Source organism: Empidonax traillii, unplaced genomic scaffold (genome assembly GCF_003031625.1).
Source record: "Empidonax traillii isolate 1590-97213 ecotype Southwest subspecies unplaced genomic scaffold, ASM303162v1 scaffold622:size377785, whole genome shotgun sequence".
Classification (NCBI taxonomy): Eukaryota; Metazoa; Chordata; class Aves; order Passeriformes; family Tyrannidae; genus Empidonax; species Empidonax traillii.
Genome location: NW_020955815.1, coordinates 319,711 through 341,724, shown reverse-complemented (window position 1 = coordinate 341,724; position 22,014 = coordinate 319,711). Strand labels below are relative to the sequence as shown.

The following is a 22,014-nucleotide window of genomic DNA, read 5'->3' as shown; positions in this document are numbered from 1 at the left end:
AACAGGGACCCCAAAAGAGATGCTCACAGTGGGGGAGATCATGGCAGATGAGCTCCACAGACCCCAGCTCTCCCTCAGGTGGTATTGCCCAAAATCATCTCATCCCTGGGGATCCTCACCTCCCTCTGGTGAGGGTCTGGAGATGTGCTGGGCAACCTTAGACCCAGGGACCACTGACAGAAACTTTTCTTTTGGCCAGTGGTAGCACTTGGCTGATTAGAAAAACCCTTTCTTGGTCACCCAACCTTCTGTGAGACACTTGAAAAGCACCAGAAGGTCATCTCAGTCCCTCCTGCCTCCGGAGCAGACAAAGCACAGGACCACGTGTCTGGTGTTTCAGATGAGATCTCAGTACAAGCCAGGTCTGCACAGGATGAAACGTTCAACCAGCTTCCCAAAAGCACCTCTTGCTGAAGACAAAGCAAAGTTCCTGTGCATTTGTCCTGGCTGGCTCACCCCACCAGCAGCTCACATTGCTGAGAGGAAGCCCTGGGTGTTTCAGTCTGTAAGGCACTCTCAGATCCATGGGGATGAAAGGAGCTATATAAATGTAAATCATTCTCATTAATGTAAATTGCGGGACAATGAGATGTTTACAGCGAACAGGCCCAGGGCTGAGCTTCAGAGTGTGTCTGTTCATTATAATTTCAGCAGAGATGAACACAGCCCTCAGTGCCTGGTAAGCAGGACACCAGAAAAACCTCCATGGAGGATCCATTTGGGAACTATCACACACAGTGACCAGGTCAGGCTCTGAGGGCAGTACTGTGGCCACAGAACATTCATCTCCTCCCTTGTGTGCTCTTGAAAGACTTTTCAAAATCTGAAGTCCTCACCTTGCACAGTTGTCCGCAGCAGGTTTGGAGTTTCTCTGTAACTGCAAGAGGTCAATTAGCACTTTTTAGGACCACTTCTAAAAACCAGGTGACTCCAGTTCAAACAACCTGGTTGCTAAAGAAGGGAGAACTGATATTCAGAGACTGAAATGTGCAGCTACAGCTCAAACTATGATGCTCACCCTGACTCAGACCCCACCCAGTATCCACAAGATCTTCCAGGAATTATTCTACTGGTTTGGGGTAAACTTTGAGCCAGGCCCTTCTCTGCATCCATCTCCCAGCCTCTGCATGTTAAGAGACAACTCCCAGCAGCTCTTGTCCACTCTATGCTCCTCCCAAGAGAACACAGTCTTTCCTCCTAGAAAGCCATTGGTACCCATGGACCAAACCAGAGCATCAACAACCAGAAGAGCCAACTTAAGGCACAGCTCAATTGTCTTCACTGGACACAGGGAATATGACTTGAAGGTCGAGCTGAACCTTTGCTCAGGTCACAAAGGGTTAAAATCTGCAAGCCATGATGAAGCTGGAGGAGCAGGGCTGTCCTTTGGTCCTGCAGACGGCATGATGCAAGTCTGCACTTTAAGGGAGGGAGCTGTTCCCCAGGAGACGTGGCTGGCTGCCTGCACAAATCCTAGGGCACAACCACAACTTGTGCAGAGTTTAGAACCAGACTCTGGCTGCCAGACCATGTATTTACCTCGGTGTGTGCTAATGGCAGGCCAGGTTCAGTGGCAGGAGCTGTCCTGGGATGGGCTCTGAGGACAGCTCTGGGTCTGTGCTAACCCTGGCAGGGTCTGCAGGAGCACAGACACACACACACACACACAGACACACACACACGTGCACAGAGGTGCACACAGAACACACACACAACCAAAGCACCTGCCTGGGCTGAACAATAACAACAACTCCAGCTTAATCCCAAACTGAGAAGCATGTGCAAATCATCACATTTAAATTTCAGCCTCTTTCTTTTCTGTGCTTTTGTTTCAGTATTTAGAGCTCCAACTAACAAAGCAACAGACACAATGCCACCTCCTCGTGAAACACACTCAGCTCCCTCCATCTGCTCCTTCCCCAAGCCCCCTTGTATTCTGCACAGCAGATTGTGCTGTGAAATATTAATACTTTGGTCTTCTATCGTTATTCCCAATCCTGAATCTCAAAGCTTGTTCCCCCTTCCATCTTTCCCGGGGATCATGGCACTCAGTGGGTTATGTTCCTGCACACTGTACCACGGCTGAGGGGAGCTTTCATAAAAGGGTGGAAGCGGTCCAGAAGCAGCTTCTAGGGAGCCTTCCATCTGCAGCAGCATTTTATTTAGACAGCAGAGGGGAAATTAGATCCCTATGTTGCTGATTGGCTTTGGGAGTTGAATCTTCAGTTCTGTAGGAGGAGTTCATTTACACCACTGTAAGGAACCCGGTGCCAAAGGTCCCCCGGGGCGATCAGCATTCAGGGGAGTGTGGGGAACAATGACTGTTCAGTTCGAGGGCAGCGGAGCTGCCTTTAACTCCCGCCCTGCTTTCGCTCTAAATTTCTTTGAATTTGACTTTGTTCTATTTAATCTGGATTTCTGCTCCATCTGGCTTGTGAGTAACGATGCCAATTTATTCCATGTGCTTGCTGAAGAAGCCTTTCTTCAGCAGGGGGGAGTGGTTATGACAGAGCACCGCTTCAACAAGTCTATTTAAGTCCAGCTCTGAACCTTCCTTCCCCAAATGTTCCAACAAACACATCTGCAGGCAGGAACTTCTGTCATTGCAGTTAATTCAGATAACAGAAGAGTGCACAGAAGAGGGCATATCCCGTTGCCAATACCCTGAACTGGGGTCTCACCCAGTGCAAATCAGCTTTGGCATCACTGTTTGCTAGACTGAGGTGCACAGGCTGATGCACAGCCCGGCAGTGGGGACAGCTTGCTCTTCTCCAAGACTCTGGACTCAAGGACGAAAGGACATTTCTTCTCCTGAGCCCCTACCTGGAGCAAACAGATGGCTATCCAAGCCACAACCCACTATGTTTTTTTTAAGACCAGATCTAGGCAGAGCTGAAAAGATGACTTCTCAGTGCCATTTTCATGGTTCTTTGGATCAGGTGCTAAATTAGCAACAGGCTTGCTATCCTTCCAGGAAAAGAACATTTTGGCTACCAAGCCCTTAATCAAACTTCACATCAGACAGTGATGCTTCATCTGTCTCCTGCTCAGTTGGGTAAGACAGGTGGCATCTCAAAGGTAACCCCCGCATGAAAATAAACTTTTCCCTTCTTAGACTGTTGAGCAGAGGAGCAGCAAAGGGCCACAGCGACAGAGAGCCCCCCATTCCCATCCTCCCTGGAGACAGGGAACCCAGGGGCAGAGCTGGAGAGGCCCCTGCCACACAGCAAGGCATCCTGCAGCCTGGGCAGGCTCCAAGACTAAACACCTGCTCTGAAACCAGAGGTGAGAGCACAGCCCAGCCTGGCACCTGCACAGCAGTGAGGTCACAGTGGCACCATCAGCCAGCACCCGCATCCCCAGCACGAGGGTGCCCCCGGGAGCTCCTCTGCCATCACTCCTGCTGACCAACCTAAGCACAGGCATGTGGCAAACCCACTTCTGGACTGCAGCAGTGTCCCAGTTATGGATGTTTATGTTTTTGCAGCACCGTAAGTCACCTTGGAGTGTCTGGCATTAAGCAGGATAATTTAGCAGGGTTTTCAGACGGCTCAGATTCTTCACCACTGAGGTGCAGTGGCCCGAGTCCCTCACAGCTATATTTTTTACCTATTCACCTAAGGTCAGAGAGAGCTTAACCTTATTATTTCAGAAGGATCAAAGCTTTGACAATTATAAACAGGAGAGTAAAAACGAGAGCTAAATTTGTGTAATACATTACTTACCATTTCCCAGCCTCTGAATCCAAGCCAGAAAGGTGAGGATGGCTCTGACACCTACTTTCTTATCTAGGGCCTGGCTTGAATGAGACCTACAGAGCTAACAGCAGGAACAGTTAATACCACAAAGGCTGCTTCATGATGTGGGTCAAGCAGGTTTGCTTGTACCACGCTTCCAGATTTCACAAACACTCTTCCAAGGCAAGACACACCTGACATAATATGGGGACAAATGTGCAAATATGTCACTAATAGAGGAGCAAACACAAGATTAGATGCTGCTGGTACCTTCTCAATGACCCTGTCCCAAGGGTCCTGCACTTCCTGCCAACAAGTCTTTACTGGACTTTTTGCTGCTGGACTCCCCTTGGTGGTCACCACAGACCACACATTCTACAACAGACACTTTTCACTGCAGCTTCTTCAGGTATTTCCTCGCACAGAGAATTCTTAGTCACTGGCAACACTTGCTCTGAAATTAAAACTCTGAACAGGCAGTTGCATGCCTCTCCTGAGCCTCCTTGTGCTTGTGACCAGCCAGCATCCCTCTCCAGGAAAAGGGGTCCTGCACAGCCCCTCACTTGCGGAGGTAGAAACAGTGCACAGATCCTCTGTCTAAAACAATCAGTGATAAATGCATTTAGACTGGACCATGTCCAGCTTGTATGACGGTGAACACGAAGAAAATCACTGTGTTTGATCTACATGATGAGGATTTGTAAGTCAGGCAATGATGACTGCAAAGCTCCAGCTACAGGGAGGCCCCGCTCAGGCAAAGCCGCCCTCGGCTGCATCTCCACTGCCTGCACAACTTCCTCAGCTTCCTTTGCACTAAAGAGGCAGGCAGAACAAATCCCTTCTTAAATGCAATCCTGCAACCCATTTCAATACCGAGTGCTGGAAGATGAAGCTTCCGCCGAGCCAGTCAGGGCTGAAATATTGTTTATTGTACCTGAAAATTAATTTCATACCTTTTGGGGCATCACCAGATTGTTCAATCACTGACTGTGCACACGAGCCTGCAAGTTTAGTGGCCAATTTTCTTCAGGCGTGCACTAAAGTGCACCCACGTAGTTAAGATCAAATTCAACCCGTGGTGTTCAAACATTATGGTACATAACTCACCAGAAATGTCAGACCTGCGACCGTTAAAGCATAATATTTACTGTTCACCACCACAGATTTACACAGCGCAACACTGAAACCCTTTGTAGGCACACAACAGGCCAGAAAGCAAGAAGAATTAATTCTTCATGCATTAGATGAGAAGCTGGTGTGGAAGAGATACCAGGGTGTACATCTGCTGTTCACCAAATCCAGCAGCATCTGAGTTCAGATGTATCCAAGGACATCCTGCCCAGATGGCTCCAGGTGACCCAGGAACGCTGTACACCAGAGCCATCACACACACTTGGCCAAAGTCTCCCATAATTATTTGTCAGGAACAGACTTTGACTGTCTCCAGTGGTTATAGTGGAAGGTAACCAGGAGGTCACAGTGACTCTGCTGGGGTGCAAAGGAAGAGAGGAGGTTTGACACTCATAAATCTGTGGCAAACTTACTGACTCCCCACTGTTTCTTCTGGGCAAATGTTTAAAAGCAGGTGCAAAACTGAGTTTTAAAAATAAATATCAACTATCAAAGGTCACAGACCACAAATTTACCTTGTTTCTTTTAAGGTAAGTATAAACACTAAAAGTGTTTATTCAGGCTTGCTTGCTCATGTCCATCAGAAGAAACATTAGGATGTGAGAAATACCAGTGCTGAGGAAAGATGTATCCATGTTTTCTGGGACAACAGACCGGCTCCTTTTCTGCCAAGAACTTCTACAAATCCAGCGAGCCAAGGCACTGAAACCCTTAGGAGAAAGCCATCACCCCCAGGCACAATCACACCTCAGTGCTACTCCTCAAACCACCCCAGCACTGCCAAGAGGAGGCTAAACTTCCACAGGGTGAGGACTTCTGATCCAAAAGTCCACCAGGAATGAAGCCACTGCGTGGCTTGAGCAGGTTGATGTACAACCCTTTGGTGGCAATGGCTTTGGGTCACTGCTACCCACAACAGTGAGGGTGTACATAAATAACACCTGCCCAAATGTTCATTTATACAGAGCGAAGTAATAGCTCCATCAGACCCTCACATTCTATCAGCCAAATAATATGAGTTTTTAAAAACATTTACTACTTTAACAGGCATTTTAACAGCTCCCATAACTCAGTTGCATCTTTGCCGTAAATCACTCAACAGTTAAATACTCCACTCTGTGATCCAATCCCCTTCAGCATTTTAGAAAGGAAGAAACAACCTTCCTAAGGTTGTTTAGGATGGCAAACAACTTTGCCAGGAGCCTGCAATGGGAGAGAAATCAGCAAGGCAGAGGCCAGGTAAACTCAACGTGTGACCTGCTTTGGTTGAGCAGAGCCCAGTGCAGAGAGGAGCTGGTCCTATATCACAGAGGACAGCCCTGCCCAAAACCCCAGCTGAGCACCCAGCGACCCCCAGCCCTGCAGGAATAACTCTGAGGGCAGCAGAGAAAACACAGTTCATGTTTTTCTGTGAGGCTGCAGCCCCTGTACCCCCCCACTGCAGCCCCTGCACCATTCAGTGCTGATAACTGGGGCCGTTCTACCCCTGGACTTGTGCTGGACAAAAGGAGCTGGCAAGTCCCACAGACCCCACCCCACACTGGAACCAAGGACAGCAGATTCCAACTGAGCAGCTCTCCAAAATCCTCCCCTGCTGCCAACCAGGATCAGGGCATTTAGCTTCAATTTGGCACTTGCCGAGGGAGCAGGAATGCACACAAACTCCACAGCAAACAAGAATCATCATCTCCCAGCTCGGCAAGGACAGAGAGCAGCAGAGGGGAGGCACAGGGAGCTGAAGATGGGAGAACACAGAGCCAGTGGTGAACAGGGGTGTCCATACAGATTGGAAAAGGCAGGTCTGAAGCACTACATTTGGAGCATGCAAGCTTCATTTCCCCTCACCTCCCTCAGAAGTGGGGGTCAGATCCTGACAGTCCCCATCCTGCCTCCTACCCGTGGAGGTTCCTATATTTTCTCAAGTATTCTGAAGCACACAGAGAGAAGCAGGAGAGGCAGTTAAATGTAGATACAGGCAGAAAGGAGGCCTGCAACAAACCAGTGTTTAAGAAACACTGTCTCAAATCAGAAATTTCACTCTATTTCACTCTGGCTTTATAATCTACTCTGATGAGCTCTTTAAAAAAAAATACACACACTCTTGCTATATACATATATCTCCATCCAGATGAATGCTTTTGTTCACTTAGCAGAAGTTTTTCTTGGCTGCAAAAGATGGCAGGCTGGGGAGACTAAATGAGAGTGGGGGAGAGCTGAGGCAGCTGGATCCCAGTCATGTGGAGCCTGGACAGGCTCCGTCAAAAACAAGGACCAAGCCAGAGACAACCCAGCAAACTGACTTCATGCAGGGCCCTACAGGGACAACCACAACGACATAGTGGGTGTACCACATTGGCCAAATTTCCCTAAATAAACGCTTGATGAAGTTCCTGCAGGCTTTGAGTAAAGATTTATTCTTCCCCTGCCAAAGCATGTAATGCCTGAGAGACAGAGATCTCAGCTGGCTCGTTCCTTCATAGACTGTACCCACAAAATTTCCCCAGCTCTTCAGAACCACACAGAGTTGAATTCCCTGGGCTGGGACTTCTTGCTGGGTCTGCTCCATGACCCTGGATGGCAGAGCAGGCATGAGCCTGGCAGTGAGGTGGGGATGAACACACTCCATGCCTGGCACTGCCCCTCAGATACCCTGGGACTGCCTGACCTGCCATCTTCTGTGATGACTTTGGTTCACCACATGCCAGAATCATACAGCCAGCTCCATGCTTGCTTAATAATAAACACCTCTAAAGCTGCTGACAAATCCTCCCTGCAAACCTTTCCTCTAGACAACTTCTGCCCCCAGTTCTCCCTGCATATCTGAATATAAAGTGGGCAGTGGCCCACCTTTCAGGCTGGAGAGAATCAGGCTGGAGCTTGACCCCAAACCCCAGTAAATCAGATCATCACATCCTGGTGAACCATGAAAGAAAACAACAGAAAAACAAGCAAGATAATCTGCTGGGAGATAACAAGACCCTGCAGAAAACCTTCCCCAGCAGGCTTTTTCAAGCAAAGGAAGGAGGTGAAATGCTAAAGGGGGGAAGAAGGTAAATTATCAGAGTTGAGACATTTCAAATGACTGCTCCCTGCTGCGTTCAGCAGCTTTTCTTGATGGAGTCACTAATCACTGTGGTTTACTGAATGACCTTGTTGTGGCCATCTCATCTTCAGGGGACCACAAGCTGCAACAATCCCCGGTGCAGGGAAATGATGCCTTTTGGGCCGTGCTAACTCACAGCCATCGAGTGCTGACTGCAGCCTGTCACGACAGGGCAGAGGAACAGCCCACTCAGGGTAAAATGCTTCCACAGGGGCGTTCATCATGTCCAGCACACAGCCAGCTTCATACTCCGGGCAGAGATGGACAGATTGGGGCACAAATTCTTCTGCACATACATTTGAAATACCGGCTGCCACAAGCTGGAAAAATGCTATAGAAAAATTAAATATTTACTTCTTCTGTTTGTTAATATCTTTCATTAGTTACTCAGCTGTAACAGTCATTTAAATGCTGAAAGGGAATGTCATGTAAATTCCTCACTAGCCTGGGAATACTCCTGCATTTGTGAGCAGGCTGCTCGCTGCAGCAGAGCTCGGAGACTCCATTTCCCTACAGGAAAGGCCAAACGTCTGGTTCACTCACAATTTACAAATGATTATTTTTCTAATTAATCATTCATCAAAAAAACACAAATAGCAACAGGGCATGAAAGGCAGTGCTGGTGTTAACAGAAGGCAGAGTCAATCCATCACAGTCTCACCCTCAGCCGCTCGCAGGGGAGACCCTCCAATGCTGTAACTCCAGTGACTGTAGGGAAGGAGCTGGGGAAATACCCTCTGTTCTCCCCAGCTACCCTAAGGAAAGAGATGATGTATGTTTCTGTTATGCCAAACCTCATCTGTGTAAATTGGAGTTGCAACAGGTCTGTGAAACATATTGGGGGCTACACGTGACGATGGTTTTGAACAGGCAGGTTGGGATCGCAGGGTGAGGAAAGGAAGGGCCAACACAGCAGTGTGGGAGGAGAGAAAACTTGGACAACACAATGCACCAGAGCCAGAAGTGACCCATGACAATAACCCTGAAGGAAAGAGGTCATGAGAGACATCAGAACAATGAACAGGGACTTGCTAAATACCTTCCCTGGCTCTCTGTAGTAGTGACTTGGCTGCAACTCATCCAGCACCTCCTGGGCCCACCTGGATCCAGAGGAGGTTGGTCCTCTCAGCTCTTGTGCTCCCAGACCACAGAGCTGTGACTGTGAGTGCCAGCACACCGACTGACCCCTCTTTTGCCTTAGTTCGCATTAAGGATTTTTGGAACCACAAGCACATCCTCTCACTGCCCAATGCATGTGGGTATCACCTCTCCCAGTGTTCAGAGTTTGACCCTGCAGCCCTCTGTGCTGCCCACTCACATATCCACATACCTGGAGTCTGAAGGTAAACTGTAAATGCACATGATTTTCACCAATTCTCTGTTCTCCTCATGATTATTCCAGGTTAGATAATTCCTGTACTCCAAGGACAGATGTTTGAAAGGTGTAACTGTTTCCAGCACCCCAGACCTCTCCTCTGCTGTATCAGGCTGCTGGCCAACCTCTTGCCAAGCCAACAACTCTTCAAAAGGCAGTATGAACTGGTAAAAGCAGGCAGCAGCATGATATTTCAGCCTTGCTATAGTCTCCTGCTGGCTTTTATTACACTTCACAGGGCTAGGCTTGAACCATATAATCACATTTCAAAGAGGCTGGGGTATTGTTGGCAGTCTGCTTCATTCTTGACCACTGAGACTGCGAGATCTGTCCCTGCTGCTCAGAGAAAGAGAAGATTTCCTCCTTCCAGCAATTAATTAAATAAAACTCAAACCTACAACACAACAACAAAGGACATTCAAGATAACCAAGACTTTTGCAGGACTGGCTTTTAGCGAAGCTCTGCCAGTGCAGCCCCTCCACATGTTGCACAGGGAATGCAAAACGAGCCAAAACCAGGGAAATTCTTCTGGAGAGCAGAATACCCCATACATCCCAATATATACCATACCCTGCATCCTCATATGAGACAGGGATCTGTCCTGTGAGAAACAGTCTTGAGCACAGTCATAATGAGGCAATTGAAGAAGAGCCTGCAGCCAGTCTCCTGGAGGTTTAGAGGATCAGTCCTGGATGGAGTTATCAGGTTTAGACCAAAGTGTGTTCTCAAAACTGCATGGCCAAAGCTTGCACTGTTGTTTTTCACGTAATGAGAAATTTGCACCAACTCGCTGGACACAACAGGACTGGGCAGGAGGGATGGTCACCACGCCAGGGAGCTACTTCACAGCCAGAACTTGGGAAGCCTTGGATCAGAACCTTGCCACATTGCAAGCTTTTGAGCAGGCCACGGGTCCCTCCATGTTTCAGATCCTCTTGTACAGTGCTGAGGATGTTACGTGTTGGAGACACTGGGGCAGGAATGAAGGCTCACACAAGCTGCTCAGAGAGCCAGGAAAGGATTTCCTTAGGAGACAAATAGGGAATTCTGAGACTATCAACAACACACACATCACAACACTCAGCAACCTCCAAAGACAGTGTTTTACTTAATGACATGAACTTAGCAAAGCAGGAGCAGCGACAGTGACTGAAGGGGAAACGGAGCCATGGCACACCCCAGACTGCTCCCATGGCACTTCTGCAAGGGCCCAAATCCAAACAGCAGCAGAACCAGCCTTGCAAGTTACTGATGGCACAGGAGGAGCTCCAAGAAACGCAAATTCAAACACAGTTTGCCTCCGAGAAGCAAATATATGTGCAGCTGTGAAGGACAGCCAAAAACACCTTCCTACAGCCCAGCAACAGGCAAACTGGGGCTTCACATTTGCCATGTGGGAGGAGAGAATCATCCCAGCATTTCTTCCCATTGCAGGACAAGTCAAACAAGAAATCCAATCCAACTGCCAGCATTTCAACACGGAAGTCCTTTTTTAGCTCATAAGCACTAAATGAGGAGGAAATCCATATTAACAGAAGCCACTGATAGGAAATAGGTGTGGGTTCCAGCTTTTTCTGGTGGTTGGCTTTTTCTCTCCAGTACTTGCATTAGTATTTCTGTGAAGTACCCACTGCAACAACTCTAACTCAATACATTTACAGGAGGTAGGGAACTATTCAGAATGAAGTGGCTTTTAGCCTCAGCTTTGGGGCACATTTAAAGGTTTTATTGACAGGCAGATTTCACACAGGAAAACTATGACATAAATGACGTGTCTGAATATTTTTTCTAAGTGAGAGTATTTCCTGACATTATTTTCTTGTGTTTATGTTCTCCTAGTGCATCCTATTATAGCAAATCTGTTTGGAAGGGCTCCATCCATGAAGATGATGCAAGCTCCAAGAATGCCTTCTGCCCAAGCAATAATCCTAAAGAAACCAGTTACACTACCCGTGTGCTTTATGATAATCAGATGCACAAGGGTGCACCAACCCAGAGCACCAACACACTGCAGGCTGGGCTATAAATATCCAATTGTTTCATTTTTTGAATCTACCACTTTTTCTACCCTATGTAGCAAGATCTGTTTCTGACCCTGTTTTACATAAGAGATACTTCCATCCAAACTTCATGCCCAGAGACAGTGCTGAAAACCAAGATGAGTTCTCTATGAACATCTCCAGTGCTCAGTTCTTCAGAAATACAGCTAACCCACTCCCTGAAGGAGGACGTGGTAATAACTCTTACCCTTCATTTTTAGCCTTGCTCTTCCTTCAAAGCCCAGTGAGATATGTGAAGCTTTGCAGTGTGCAAAGAATCCCTGCTCATGATTAACATCTATGTGAATAAGAGAGCTTTAATCTGGTTTCAGTCAGTTACCTACTGCTCCAGCACTTTAACATCATGTGGGAGCAGGAGCAGCAAGGGTATCCAGCCAGCTTTCATGTAACTCAAAGCAGTACTATAAGGCTTAATTAATTGAGATCACCAGATGAAAAATCTCACCAGATATATATAAAAGGTAAAACATCTGCTGATGCTCAGGCAGTCCTGAGATGGGATGCTCCACGAGAATCTCAGTTAAACTGCAAGGAGAAGGGACTGAGACTCATCTGTGTATCAGAATTACGTTCCTTCTGCTCCAGAGTCCCAACCTCAGCTGGATGCTGGGTCTGAAATATAATGGCAGGAACACAAGCAAAGCTCAATGTTTTAATCAGACACCTATTTTCTCAGCCAAATCTTCCAGTAAGCCCAATGTGGACTGAATTGCTCTTTCTAAAACAGCATGAGTGTGAAGGCAGCTCAGACAGCAAACCCTCTTCTCAGACTAATGCACATGCTTTCTTGGTGTCACAAGTCCTGGCTGAACACAAGCAGGGAGGGAGATGCAATTCATGCAGGCCAAACTGTGATATGGCTGCAACTCCTTATCCTTCCATACTGTATCCTTCCCACACTCAGAGAGGGGCTGGTCTGCAGCCAGCCAAAGTCACTGCACGAGCAAAGCACCAACCTGGCATCTCAAAGGAACTAAAAACCCACTCCAGTGGTTCCTCTCTCTCCCATGAATCAAGTGAGAAAAACAGCCAAGTATCTAAAGCTGGTTTGAAAGGGCAGCTTGGTGTTTGCCAGGCCTCCTGGGACATAACTCACCCAGAGAAGGTCCCGGGCTGCAGCACCCACTTCTCCCTTCAGCACTGACCATGTATGACCATGTATGACCCAAGTCATTCAGCCATGAGTTACAGCTGTGCTCAGACATCTGCCCTCCTGCTGTCCAGGTACAGGTCCTCCAAAGCACCCAGTCTCTGCTGGGGTGGTAGGCAGACTGCAAAACTCATTTTCAACACAGCTTCCCCATCAGGTTAGCCAAACTCTCTTCCACATTGCCTAGCTGCTTAGTCATCACCTGTTCTCCTCTTTGTCCACATCCTCAAGTGCTCAGAGGCAGAGTGGTGGCTCTTTATGAAGCCATTCTGATTAATTTCTGTGAGCCCTGCACAGAATCCTAGCACTCCAGCAGGCACCAAGAGCTCCTGCAGCTCTCACACCATCCTGACAACACAGGAACGCCGTAACACCAACTGCATCTGTTAGTGCATCTCTCTGGCATCACAGACACACTGAATCAGTTAGGTCAGAAAAGCCCTCCGAGAACAGAGTCCAACCACTGCCCCAGCACTGCTGAGCTCACCACTAAACCATGTTCCCACATCTACACATCTGGTAAGTCCCTCCAGTGACTCTACCACTGCTGTGCCAGGGCTGGACAACCCTTTCAGACCATCCTGACCCTCCTCCCTCCCCTGCTGCTCACAGACCACTGCCCAAAACCACTTCCCAACTGATGGGATGCAGCTCCTGATTAAACCCAGGCAAAGCTTTCCAGAGATTGGGCTGGGTGACCTACCTCTATCTCCTCCCCAGTTCACAATATAAATGTGATACTGATTCCCCCCCCCCAAGTATAAATTTAGGCATAATATATTTTAATGGCAAAAAGATGCTTTGTTCCATAGGGGATGTGTGTGTGTGTGTGTATTTGATTCCTGTGCTTCAAACAGATCCAGGAATGGAATTTCATACTTTTATAAAATTAAGAACAGATGCTGTGGACTGTTTAAACCAACAGAGAAAATAATAAGAGGAACACTCTGAGGAAGGTGACATGAAAAAAATGCTGAATGTTGCAGGAAAATGGAAATACAATAATGACTGTGAGACTTCTGGGACACATGGTTCCATGCCACAAATCCCTCAGGAAAGACAACTACCAGCTCGGGCACATTGAAGTTTCTTCTGCATGAGCTAGAGAGAGAAAAGTAATAGATAACAGCAGCTGAATACAGAGCACATTTGTCTTCTAGGACAACAGAGATGCAGTTCACCCTAAAATATAAATCACAGCACATGCAAAGAGAAATCTCTTCCTTTTCTATGATGTTTACCTCAAACTAAGCCAGTGAAAGGCTAGGTAACGTTTGCCTGCTGCTTCTCTCTCTGCTTCTTTTCTTTCCAGCAGGTCCCTTGGAGGGACAGTTGGATTTCCTGGGAAGCTGAGGCAGCCACTGCCCTGCCAGGGGGTCCAGGGGTCCCTGCACATCCCCACAGGGCTGCCAAGGCTGCACCAGGTGCTTTGCTTGTTTGCTGCTCAGTGTTTCCATTCCAGCTTGCAAAAGTGATGGAAACTTCTCCCCTTGGGTTTCAGTTTGTCATCACAAGGTTTATGTTTGGGGCTGAACCCAAACCAGCACCGTTTTGGAACTGAACTGGTGCAGAATGAATGTCTGCATCTCCCTTTGCCAGGCTGACCCACAGGGCACCTCACCTGAGGCCAGGTACCCCACTTCCATAAGGAAAGGTCCAAGTCGGAGTCAGAAGTGGTTCCAGCCTCTCTCCTGAGCTCCCTGCAGCTCTGCAGGACGGTAATGGCACTGTCACCCCCGCTGGCAGAGCGTTATGATGAGGGATGCAGTTTGTTAAGCACGTCTTGCCTCTTGTCACAGAAACCAGTGCAGGAACGGGACTGGAATCCAGAGCCCGAGCTCAGATCCTGCCTCACACCTCCTGCACACAGAAGAGCCCCTGCTGCACTTGCAGATCACACATTTGTATTGCAAAGCGAGGTGTGTAAATGCCTGTATGTACAAGCAGATGCGCATTCCGTGGGCAGATCCTTGGAAATTCACCACACAGCGTTCTGCCTACGAGTCAAAAGCCATCTCCAATTGCTAAAACTCAAATCAAAACACAAGTTGCTACAATTCATAAGGAGCTTAATATTTATTACCATGTATTGCAAGCATGCAGCTCTGGAGGAAGGCTCCCTTACTGTCTTCAGTGATTATTCAAGGGACGGGGAAAAGAAAGAATAGCCTTTGATAGTAACAAAAAAAAAAGCAAGTGTGGAGAAAGCAATGTATTAAATCCTTTTCACAGCCAAGAGGCCAACGAAAATGCTATATATTTATAAAGGAAATGAAAACCTGTCAGGAACAAAATGAACTGAATAACAGAGCTTGGGCTGAATAAAGAAAAGCAAGAACTCAAGAACCAAAAACACCAACCAGGGTAGAAAGTACAGCATCCCTGGAAAGAGGGTTTTGAATGGATGTACAGCCCATTTTTGTGGATGGCCTGGATTCTAACTCCACAAATGGAAGAGCTGGCATGGAGTAATTCTAAACCCTTGATGTTGAAAGATTACCTGAAAAATCACTGGGAAATGTAACAATTCATAAAAACTCACATAAAACACAACTACTATAAACCCAAGTACTTCTGTCTTGATAGAAACAAGGCTTTTCAGTGTGCAGATGACTTGGTTCAATTCCTGATATTAAATAATTTAGCTTTATGTATCTAATTGCAGGAAGTTTGTGTGATTTCAAAAATAAACAACATAAGTATTTCATAATTCAGATACTTAATTACTATTACCATATTGATTGCAGGAAATAGGATTAACCACACATTATATTTTGTCAGAGGATAATGTCAACAATCTTCAAGTGATGGTTACCAATGAATTAGCTGGGGGTACTACATGAAAAACAAAATACAAACCACAGCCATCAGGAAGGAGAATTCTCAATAAACTGGCATACTCATCATTCCACCTGGACTTCCCAGTAAATCTGGGAGGGGAATAGATGATGTGTAAGTATGTAGAGTTAAAGGGAAGAAACCAGAAGGTCTTTATCTCTTGAAATTTTCCTTGCTTAGATGGTTCATCAGTGCAGTCATTCAATAGGTCCAAAAATGAATCCTACAAAGAAAAACAATGCTCCTTTTCTCCCCCTGGTTCCTACAGAAGGATTTGGTGAACCAGCAGGAGGATCTGCTGGAATGTATTTCCCAAAGGACACCTGAGTGTGGCATGACCTGTGCAGCTCACCAGGCCACCTCCTCGTGGTGGCTGTGCTCTGCTGGGCACTGCTGCCAGGGGAGATCAACCACAAACACCACAAGTATCTCCAGCATTTAACACCAAACTCTCCCAGGGCTCTGCCCCTGATCCAACTTCCAGTACCCTCACACAAACAGCCAAGCCATGGGACAATTCCCTGGCAGGTTTCATCCAACACCATCAGGCATTTCCTACGAAATAAAGCTCTCCAGAGCAGCTGGTTTAACTCCCTGCACAACCAAACTCACCTACAGTCAGGAAGCCTGTGCTGTGCTAACCCCCCCCAGGATACCATGAAGTACAGCCTGGAGAGTCCACTTCAGCTCTCTGCACAGACAGACTGCTATTTCAGAGGGGAGCAGCAGAGGTTAAGTTGTGCATTAATGAGAAGTGTTGGCCTCAAATCTGAAGAGATGCTTTAAAAAAAAAAACCCAACAGCAAACCACAACAACTTGCTGAGATGCACTGGGTTTGCATCTTCCTCACCACAGACTGCAGTTACCTCTGCACAGCAACACAAGGGAAAGGGCACAGCAGGAAAAGAGCACAGGCACAGCCCTTGTGCGTGAAAGGCAGGTTGAGAATCTCCACAGAGGCACTTCAATATCTCTTGCTGTATAGAAGACAATGCTCTGATACTCCTCTTATTTGCTTTTCATCATCTTGAGGATTCCACAAATCCTCGAGTGCGTTGGGAGCTGTTGGACAGATTCTGCACGGGAAGGTTGGCAGTGGTGGAGGGAGGGAGGGAGGGAGGGAGTGTGGCAGCATTCCACTGGTCTCCAAGGCAGGGACAGACACTCCAGCCACTTCACATCTCCAGGAATCCCAACTGCAGCTTTCATCAGCCCTGCCTCACTTGTTTACAGTCACTGGGTTTAATATCAGAGGGGCATTGAAACCACAACCCCCCCCCCCGATTCACAGGGAAGGCACAAACCCACCACACCCACCAGTTGAGCTGCAAAGCTGCCCCAGCACCCCCAGATAAGTGAGTGGCCTCTGGGCAGCTCTGCAAGCTGGGCAACATTTTGAACCAGAAATGCCGCAGTGCCTTTTAGCCTTGAGAGCAGAGTAAATCCCTTCAGCACTAACCAGCATCCAAGTTAGCAACCGAAGGAATCCCAGTGAACGTCCCCAGAGAAACTGGCTCTCCTCCTCCTCTCCGGACAGTGGAGCAGCACTTGTTTGCACTCACAGCTAACACACTGCAGGAGCACAACACACGTGTTGTTCCCCAAGGGAACAGCCCCTGACAATGCTTTAAGGCCAACCTGCCTCGTGGCTAATGCTGCACTTCCCAGGGATTTGCCCAGGATCTCCCACACTGGCTTCACCCCTTACAAGTGGACTGGTGCATTCAGAGCTCACCCTGCCAGAACTCAGCACTTCTCATACCTCCACGTTTTTGCTTTGGCTGTTTCTGTGACAAGGTGGGGCTACAGGCCAGTGATTTTCACCCTTCGAAGGCAGAGAAGCCCTGCCTGGTTCCCAAGGTTGGCACCACTGGTACAGCACACCCAGCCTGAGGCTGCTGCTAGGTGTTTTCCAGAGCCCAGAACAGAGGCAGAGCTCCACAGCAGCCTTACACGAGGATTTAGGAACTAGGACACCTCACCAGGAGTTGTGTCCTCATCTCCCCCAGAGACAAGGCAGGAAAGCAGAGCTGAGCTCTGCGGGGCTGGCAAATGTCCTCGAATCCCCCATGTGCACCCTGAAAGGTCGATTACTGGAACATTTTTACATGCAAATACCTCAGAGCTAGTTTCTCAGATCGACTTTTCCAGATTGATCCAGGGCCCAAAGGCACTAATCTCAGGCTTTAGCGAGTGAGAGCTGTGCCTGATTTCCAGCAGTGCCTGGTATGTACAGCAGCAGGGAACAACAGACACCTCCAGGCACTGCCATGGAAAACTCTGGTCATTATCCCTATAATTTTGTATGACTTGATTCAGCAATACAAAATCTTTCCTTGGATGTGACAGAAAGGGAAGCTGCTGTATTTACACAGAGTGGCACAGAGCACATATGTTTCTGTGTGTGCATGTGTGTGTGTACACACCCTCCGTATGTTTTTCCAGGAAGCCTACAGGAATCAAAATCTCTCCCTGTTTGAGTTAGATAACCCTCACAGACTTTCTTTAAAACCCCTCCATTTTTTGTTTCCTCGATGTTGCAAGCTTATCCAAATATCCTAAAACTGAAATACAAATGAACAGCGACGATTCTGCCCAAGCTCCACCTAATCTAGACATAAGCAGCATTTATAAATTCATTACCAACACTAGGAGGATTTCCTTGCCCTCTCTGACCTAGCAAACTGTGGCCAGCTGCTCAATTTACCCCAGATCTTGGTCACTCTAAGCTATATGAAGCTTTAACAGCACTGTCAGGAGTAGGTGCAGAAGGGGAACAGAGCCAGCCCTCTGCAGCCGCCCTCCCACCAGGAGAAATTCCCATGTTCCAAAGCAATGGCAGACATTCTGCATGCTCCACTTTGGAAAGCCTACAGAGGCTCGAGGAGAATCAGAAAGCAGAATACTTTATGGCACACCCAGATAATACTGTTGAACTGGAGGCAACTACATTTCAACAGAAATACTTCTAAGAGGACCCAACAGCAGGAGATCTCATGGCTGTGCACAATATTTCCAGCAACATCAGCTGAAGTTCTGAACCCTGCATAGCCAGGACTTCACTTAAGTCTACTTTCTGGCATACTGTGGGGCCACGGAGGCCATCAGCATAAAGACTGCTTTTCCCAGTGCCAGTTCATAAAGGATCACCAGTAAAAGACATGAGCTACCACCAAGAACCCACAGGAGAGGAGCCTGTTCCCCCAAGAAGTCCCACAGACTGGGGGCTGACACCGTGCTGCCCATGCTGTAAGCACCGCAGCCACCTCAAAAGGGGCCCCTAAGGAAGTGAATTTAGAGATGAACTCTCAGTCCCACTCAAGGCAGTGACACTTTGGTGATGAGCTCTAACAGGGCCACGAGCTCAGATCATGGCGTGGCTGGTTTTTAGAAGGTGGACACCAAGGTGCAGCCCAGCTCTGCAGTCTGCCTGCAATGTCACGTGTCAAAACACTTCCAGTGCCAGCAGAACTGGTGAGCCATCAGGATGGCAGCACATCCACACCCTGAAGCCACCTCACACTGCCAGATGAAACAAGCAGGAGGAGGTGAGGCCTGGGCAGAGTGAGCTGCAGATCTCCCCAGCACATCCCAACACCACAACACATGGCCCCTTGCACCACTTGCCCCCCTTCTCTGCTAAGGTAACACCCCAGAAAGGCATCACACAACATAAACATGGAAGGTTCAGATTTCCTGATAAGACGAGGAAAACTGTGACTTCTTGTATTTCCAAAAACCTCCTGGTTGGTGGAGCTGACCTGACCCCCATCAGACTCCAGCACAGCTTTTCTTCTGCCTAAACCCAACAGCTCCAAGTGCTCTGTCCCAACAGGAGTTTGGCACTTTGGAGGTTTAACAGCTTCTGTATTTGCAGAAGAGCCACCACAGAGTGCACACCATGAGGAGGTCACCTGGGCTTGGCACAGCTTTAGGGGGTGCTCACAGTAGCTGGCCCAAAACCTCCATTTCTCTTGTGGCATTTCATGCCCATTTTGCTGGAATACCTCTTAAAACCCCAGTCAGCCTGCAAGACAAACTGGGTGATTAAAAAGGGGCAAAAACTCATAATTAGCAGTCTACAGCAACCAAGCAGCACCCCTGATTAGAGAAGAGGGGAGAGAGGCTGCAGATGATCCTGATAACAGGGTAACCAGCACAGCAATGGTGCCCACACCTCTGGTACCTCCTTGCTCTGCAGCCACCACTTCTTGGCTCTGTCCATCACTGTGTCCATCACCTCTTCGCTGTGTCCATCACCTCTTTGCTGTCCATCCCTGGTGCAGGGGCAGCTCTCCAAGTGTGGGTGGATCCAGGCTGGTAAAGCCCATGAGCTTCTCCAGAACAGCCAAGGCAGGAGAGGCCCCTCATTCCTGCCTCACTGCTGCACTGCCACCCTCCCTGTGGGACGATCCATGGCACCAGCCCCAGTGGAAGCTGTCAACGGAAGCAGAGAATGTTCCATGCTCCCCTGTCATCACAGTGGAGGGAGGCACAGAACCTTCCAGAACACACTGCTCGATGATGAGCCTCTCACAGCAAGAGGGGCACCTGGGGCCAATCCCTCCACTCCTTCCACAAGGCCCCTCACCTCAGGTTTACAGTGAGCTGCTCAGGGAACCACAGCACACTCTCCACAGTTAATGTAAAATATTAATGTCTCATTTGTTCAACAATTTTGTGGAAATTAAAACTTTTAGGTTAATCATATACTGAACAATTTTAATTAAAGCAGTTATAAAACAATTAATCCACTAGAGCAGGCTTGGATCCTTGCCAGCCTTATTGGTTTAATACATGTAGGCAAAGCTTATTTCTCCCCGTGTTTGACTTAATGAATGCTAATAAGTGACACAAAATATGCATGCAGAGCTCCTAATATAGTTAGTCCATCTGGTTTCACTTGCATTTTGTATTTGTCATTTTGCTTTGATAGAGGAATTGAAAATGAATTCTCTGTGCTTGAAATTAGAAAAACTTTGTACCCTGTTTAATTTAGAACAATTTTTGCAAATCTTTGGGTGTAAAATATACAGCAGTTGAGTACAGTCCATTAGCCAGCTATCTTTTGGGTTGCTCCAAGGTCAGAAAAGAGCACAAGACAGAAATACAAGGCTGTACCACAGCACTGAAGGAATAAACAACACGTGCTCAGCTTTTTTTTCCCATCAGTATTTCAAAACATGCTTTTTTGCTTGAATAGATGGTAATATAAAGGCAGGGGATAAAATATGATTTTAAGCGTCTGAGACAAATCCTCTACTACTCCAATTTGTTCTGCATTACAACTTGTTTGATTCATTTGGGGATGTACTTGTTTGCCAAAGCAAGCAGAGCTCAAGCTCTTTGTTGAATATTTAACCTACGCCAAAAATTTGCTTGCAATAAAGCTCCGGCCCACCACTGCCAGGTGCAGCAGCTCAACTCTGCCATGGAAAAGCCCAGGGCAAAGGCCCTGCAGAGCTGAACTCCTTTGCCTGCAGCTCAAACCACCCTGTGAAGAGTTTGCTTTCTCCCAAGGATGTGCCCAAAAATGAAAATAGGGCTCTTCTCTGGGTAAACTTCAGAAAACACAACTCATGTCACACTGTGCGATCGTACACGATGTGATCTGTCACCATGGGAAGGGACCTCCGTGGAGATTCTCGTTCACAACACAGCAATGCCCCTGTGCAGCCCATGAGGGTCCTTCCATTAATCCCACTGGGGTCTGCATCAGCTCTAGATGATGTCTGGAGCTCTAGACAACATCTCCTTCCACAACCAGAGTGACACAGCAGAGGCACAGCTGCCCTGGTTAAACTGTGCAGTTTCCTTCTTCCTTGCTTAAGGTCACTTCCCATTTCTGCTGCTGAGATGTCCCAAATGGTGACAACAGGGAGCCTATTAGAGCTTAGAAACTAGCTCTGTTCCCAGGGGACCAGTGTCCCAAATTCAGTAACAGCACAACGAACAGGAGGAAGGGAATTGTGTGTGTGTGTGCGTGTGTGTGTCCTGAAAAGTGCAGGAAAGATGAGAGACCAGAGGAGGAGAGCTCCTGATCACAACGACCCTCATTGCACCCTCAAGGTGAGGAAGGGAAAAACTTCCCCTCTCCCAGTGCTTCAGAACTGCAGAAGTGATGATAAATCTGTGCACTGGCCGCTGGCATTACCTGCTTAACCCAGTAATTGGTTTATGAGCCACCCTTGGGCTCACCTTGATCTACAGGGTTAGTTTTGAGTCGCATTGCTCCTGCACTGATGTCTGCTGCTACTTCTGCAGGAAAGGTGCTCTGACCATTGCAGGAGGAAAATGGGGGCACACAGCCTGTTTTCCACACTCATCCCACCCCCAACCTTCCCTGTCCTGCAGTTTAATCATGGATGACCCGAAGGCACCAAGGCCTGGATGCCTCTATGGTCAGATCTCCAGGCGCTCATTAAAAGCACCACCTTAGCAAGGCAGCCCAGGAGGGAGATGGAGTGTAGGGAGTGCAAGGAAAAGACAAGGAGGGGGTGAAACAAATGGGAACAGCTTCAGGCAGATGAATAACTGCCTTACAATGAACTTGCTCACTGCTACTGAGCAAAATTTGGAAACTCGTGTGTGAAATGAAGCCCTCTGACAGCCCGTGTA

General features: G+C 47.8%; 2 long non-coding RNA genes across 2 annotated transcripts in view; one reads left to right on the top strand and one right to left on the bottom strand.

The window, feature by feature from the left end:
* The window catches only part of LOC114065119, a 38,474-nt gene extending 18,661 nt beyond the window's left edge, over positions 1-19,813 (bottom strand). The window contains exon 1 of the long non-coding RNA XR_003572877.1: positions 19,657-19,813. This is a non-coding gene — a long non-coding RNA (uncharacterized LOC114065119). The remainder of the gene's footprint in view (positions 1-19,656) is intronic.
* A 110-nt stretch (positions 19,814-19,923) lies between these two features.
* Positions 19,924-21,793, top strand: LOC114065118. The gene is made up of 3 exons (XR_003572876.1): positions 19,924-20,041; positions 21,228-21,465; positions 21,661-21,793. It is a non-coding gene; the product is annotated as an uncharacterized LOC114065118 (long non-coding RNA).
* The last annotated feature ends 221 nt before the right edge of the window (positions 21,794-22,014 follow it).